Source organism: Schistocerca cancellata, chromosome 8 (assembly GCF_023864275.1).
Source record: "Schistocerca cancellata isolate TAMUIC-IGC-003103 chromosome 8, iqSchCanc2.1, whole genome shotgun sequence".
NCBI classification, from domain to species: domain Eukaryota; kingdom Metazoa; phylum Arthropoda; class Insecta; order Orthoptera; family Acrididae; genus Schistocerca; species Schistocerca cancellata.
The window spans coordinates 574,962,128-574,967,874 of NC_064633.1; the positions used below are offsets into that span (position 1 = coordinate 574,962,128).

Sequence of the window (5,747 nt, forward strand, 5' to 3'; positions counted from 1 at the left end):
AATATTATTAAGTTCAGGCAACACTCTAGATATGTTGACAGAAAAACCAAATTTCTGAAAAAAAGGCGAACTCATCAGAGTTCGAATATTACTTGATTCGTCATCGCTGCCGGAGAATTCTCAGCTGAGACACCGTTCTCCGAATTTAGACTCTAATTTGGAGAACACGCTGTCAGTTTTTGTGCTGCAGGGCGACCAAATACCCGAACGTTTGTAAGAGAAGGATTACGGTATTGATATAAGTGAATGTGAGATTATACTGATAAAGCGAAGCGCGCCCCTATCGTCGTGTGCCACGACACCGGAAGGAAACTGTATAAGCCCATGTCATTTTCAAGCACGATTAGTGTGGCCCATCCAGCCAAAGCTGTTACTACGATAATCAAATTACTGTCTGTTAAATTACAACCGTTCTCGGGAGGCAAGGTGAGCTGACCTAGATTTTGGGAACAATCTGAAAGATCGATAGATCTGTCCACTGTTAATAATCTCGTTTTCCTCGAAGGTGAACCTAAGGCGCTTGTCGATGGTATCGCGGTAACGACGTCCACGTAGGAGGATACAAAGGAAATTCTGTGGGAACGGTATGGACATAGTAGTAAAATCATTCAGGAGCACTTAGCTTGTTTGGAAGCGATTGCGCCTATTGTGTTCGCTCAGACGATCCGCGGAGAGGTACAATCAAATTCAAACGCACTACCCTCGTTCTCAGTTCTTAATACACAGTCCAAACAAACACGCTATAAAAGCAATAATAAGTAAACGTCAGAACTGTACTGCGTGTTCTCCGCACAACATGGTGCAAGAACGTCCCAAGATGCTGAAGTAGTGTAACCGTTGTTTTCTTTGCCTCAAGCAAGGCCATACTTTTCGAATCTGTGTCAGAAAAGGCGAGGATGTCTGCTCATTCTGTAGAGACAACCATCACAATTCTATCTGAAACTTCCTGGCAGATTAAAACTGTGTGCCCGACCGAGACTCGAACTCGGGACCTTTGCCTTTCGCGGGCAAGCGCTCTACCAACTGAGCTACCGAAGCACGACTCACGCCCGCTACTCACAGCTTTACTCCTGCCAGTATCTCGTCTCCTACCTTCCAAACTTTACAGAAGCTCTCCTAACCTTCTACTAGAAGTAATGGCTGCGCTTCTGCGATTCTACCTGCGACATTTCGCCGTTACAGCTGACATGATTCAAGCTTTTGTTCAGTTTGCTCTTCACTCGCACTACCGGGTTCTCAAGACATTCCTATGGTATAAGGTCCCCGCATTGGAAACTTCACAATCAACGTAGACACGAGCGATAGACTATTTTAGCCAGTCAGGTCGTACACTCAGTCATTTGACTCAGTAAAAGAATTCAAGGTCCGACAGGGGCACATCTGGAATCAATTGATCAATGACTACGTACTGCTACTTAGGAGTTTTTATCAAGTTCAGAACGTTGGTAGAAGCCAGAAGATTAGAATCGACGACATCGTCCTTCTCCAAAAAGACTTATTGCCTCGACATATGTGTAGAAGGGCGAAGGTAAAGGACTTACGAACTGGCTGGGACGGAGTTTATTGCACTGTTATTCTCATTACTCCAGAGCGAAGAGGAATTACAATACCAATCCAACTGGTCATCCCGCTGGAAATTGTCCAGTCTGGGGAAGATATCACGGCGCAGCAGAATTAAGTATTATGTCTTCATATTACTCTTTTTCTCTTCGGAATAAATAAACGGTCTTGTTGTTGTGAAAGCGAGCGGCGCCTCTGGATTATTTAAGTTGGAGCTACACCGAATGGTAATGTCTGTTTTCCAATGACACTAAGTGCTGAACTTATCGAGTCCTTTCGCGTAGAGAAAGGAATCAGTGACAGAGAGGCTCTCGTAGCGTCTCTTACTTGAACAAGTGCAACAAGAAGCGGGCTCAGGTGACTGAGTACCAAGGTTCAGGTATATACTTGCCGAGAATTTTTCCAAGGAATGGAAACTGCTCATCGGTTCAGTAACCGTGTTAGAGAACTGCTACGAAAACAAAGAGAACATTTCAAATTTGAATGAAATCATAACTTGGTTCAATAACTTACGAATTAAAATGAGCGTTAACCATAGCAATGCGAGAATTTCAGGGAATTCTAAAGGAAAATTCTATAACTGATCTAAATAAAACTTACGAGAAGTTGTACTGATATTAGATATCTATAATGCCAGTAGGCATTTCAGTGATTATACTAGCACAGAAAAGAAGATTGATGCATTGAATGTCTAAGTAATGAATTCCGTTTTCCCAAATTATTTCACTGAGCTGAGGAAGATTGTACTGTTGTTCATCCGGTCAGTCATCGTAAGAATGTCGAAGTGTCGTTAACATACATGACAGTAGAAGAGTCAAATTAACTAAAAAGATTTAATAAAGAAAAAGCCACTGGGGCTACACGGTTCTACAAACTTTATGTGAAATAAATCGGTCGGTTTATAACAGCAATTTATCGCAGATCAATGAAACATATAAATGTTTCAAGATATAGAAAATGAAGCACAGGACGTTTTCAAGAAGAGTCGTTGGAGAGTTGCGCGAAACTATATTTTTTAGGGTTATACCAATGACGTCAGTCTCTAGTAGAATTATCGGACACGTTTCATGTTTTATGATTGTGTATTATAACACATTTCTTCTTCTTCTTCTTCTTCTGCAGTTTCCCATTACAGTTCGCATCTCTTCCTTGGCCTTTCCAGACTTCTGTGACCTACCGAATTATAATTTCCGACATTGTAAGGAAGTCTGCCGCAGTTCATTCGGTTGAAATATTCACTCCATTTCCTTCAGTAATCTTCCGTCTCATTTCTTATGTTAAGTATGTTTAATTCCTTTACAATGGCACTCTTTCTCAATTTTGTTCTTTGTACAGCCGTTCACAGCCCTAAGAAATCTCATTTAAGTTATCTGGAACCTACTTTCACTTCGTCTGTAATTGATCCACGCGTCAGTTTAATAGTGTAATGAAGAGTCACCCGTATTTCTAAAGTACTTTTTTATTGTTTCATGTTGTTGTTGTTGTTGTTGTGGTCTTCAGTCCAAAGACTGGTTTGATGCAGATTTACATGCTACTCTATCTTGTACAAGCCCTTTCGTATCCGAAGAAGTACTGCAACTTACATCACTCTGAAACTGCTTACCGTATTCACCTCCTGGTCTCCCTCTACGATTCTTACCCGACACGCCTCCCTCCACTACTAAGTTGGTGATCCCTTGATGCCTCAGAATGTGTCCTACTCACTGATTCCTTCTTTTAGTCACGTTGTATACAAATTTCTCTTCTTTCCAATTCCATTCAGTATCTCCTCATTAGTTACATGATCTACCCATCTAATCTTGAGCCTTCTTCTGTAGCAACACATTTCAAAAGCTTCTATTCTCTTCTTGCCTAAACTATTTATTGTCCATGTTTCACATCCATACATTGTTACACTCCATACTAATACTTTCAGGAAGATCTTCCTGACACTTAAACCTACACTTGATGTTAACAAATTTCTCTTCTTCAAATATGCTTTTTTTGCCATTGTCAATCTACATTTTATATACTCCCTATTTCAACCATCATCAATTATTTTGCTTCCCAAACAGCAAAACTCATTTCCTGCTCTAATTCCCTCAGCATCACTTGATTTAATTTTACTACATTCCGTTATCCTTGTTTTGCTTTTGTTGATATTAATCTTATATCCTCCTTTCAAGATACTTTCCATTCCGTTCAACTGCTCTTCTAAGTCCTTCACTGTCTCTGACAAAATTGTAATGTCATCGGCATACTTCAAAGTCTTTATTTCCTCTCCCTGGACTTTAAATACTACTCCAAATCCTTCTTTTGTCTCAAACATTTTATACTTTCTTGTCTGTATATTTTATACTTGTATAAGGGGCAATCAAAAAGTTTCCGTTTGAGGGCACTGCTGTAGCGTGTATGCTCCGATGTATGCTTGCATTTTCCCAGAGAGTGAATAAACTCTCTCCTTCTAAACGAAATATTAATAGTGTGTTCCTTGTTCACCTTGAGCTATATATACAGCTCAGGTAGGTCAGAACAAGTGCAAGTCTTGTAAAATCCAGTACAGCTGATATTCTTGGCTGAAGACAATTCTAGAAGTAAACTTAGAGGCATTCAGTATTTTGAGGGAAGAAATCGTATCCTTATTGCAGTCTACATTTCCTTTTGTAATTATATGGATTTGTATAACCTACATACAGCTAGCAAGACACATTGTGGATAGCTAAGAAAATGCGTTTGTTGTCGCCTTCTTAAACATGTATTTTTATCTGATAAGAACAAAGAAAGGAATAATACTAGTATGTACAAACTTGTTGAGACAATTCTTTCTTGTGTTTTCACCAGCTCACAGAAATTTCCTTCTGACGTATATCTTCCACGACCATTCAGACTTTGGACATCTATTGTGTAATACAGAAGCACATTCGATAGTCTCGCGTTGAACCAGGCATCTCAAGAAGTATTTAAAGAAAGTTTGGCATTATCATTTCAAACGTAATTTACAGCCTTCAGCAGCAGCAAGATATAGTGCCAAATACCAACAATTAGAATGTAGGAATGCCGTTTTAAATTAGGTCGCCATGACTTTAATCTACTATTAATGCGTAACTATTACAGGGCCCATATTAGGGGCTCCTCATTTTATGATGCACGTGGGATGAAGAAAATTAAAAACTGCGTGACTTCTTGAAACTCCAGGGGATCAAAATGACAAAATACATGTCATCACACAGTCGAACATCATCGTACAAGGAAACAGTTAGGAAACAGCTGATCTTTTTGTATATAGAATACTAGATTGTGTAGACGGGGTGCTATTTGATGGAGTAGGTTGTACAGCATGCACTAGAATCGTTACTGTTGCGAATATTAAAAGTTATGATTACGAATTGCTTCATTAATACTAGAAGCTCTTTTCTTTAACCAAGCGAATTCCGTTGCATTAAAAAAAAAAATATTGTCAGCGGTCTGAAAGTCACGAACAAATTACAATTACATAAAATATGTGCAACTGCCAAACTTTTGATGCTGTTTTAACTGAATAAAACAAAACGCATATTGCGGCGGAAAAACCCAGTTGGAAGTTGTATACACAGCGACTATGGATGCCATGACTGGAAAAATAAAATAAAAATATTTATCAATGCTATAAAGCGAGAGACGATTGGATTGACGTTCAACTCGACCATTCATTTTATTTGCATTAGATATAACCATTATTACACATAGTAATCGTAATCCACCACTGATTTTGCATCTGTTCTGTCCCCATAAAAGCATACTGATATATTTTCTGTGTATTTTGGGCTACTATGAAGACAAATCCTATGTCAGTCTAAGATAATCCCTGGATGAATAAATAAATAAAAGTTAATCTATAGAGACCATAGTGGTAAAAAGAGACAAATATCTACCTTAAAATCTCAAAATAACTAGAATAATTTTGCCAGTTCTGTTTACAGGTGACGTATGCTAAAATTAAATACTACTATGTTCACAACGATAAACAATATTAGCGGCACCGCGAGCGATTTATATTTGAGACGGGTCGTCATGATGACCAAAGAAAGCCTAAGTCAAGGTATGATGTAGGCAAATCAAACAGTGTCTCATTCCGTCCGTACTGTATGCGCTAAAAGCGCATGTCCTCTGTGGGTCTATACAGAACACGGAAAATCATAATACATTAAAAATACTTCTGAAAATGGACC

The 5,747-nt window shown here is 38.9% G+C and overlaps 1 non-coding gene across 1 annotated transcript; it reads right to left on the minus strand.

The window, feature by feature from the left end:
* Window positions 1–964: 964 nt before the first annotated feature.
* Window positions 965–1,039, minus strand: Trnas-cga (transfer RNA serine (anticodon CGA)). Its single transcript has one exon. It is a non-coding gene; the product is annotated as a tRNA-Ser (tRNA).
* Between the last annotated feature and the right edge of the window lie 4,708 nt (window positions 1,040–5,747).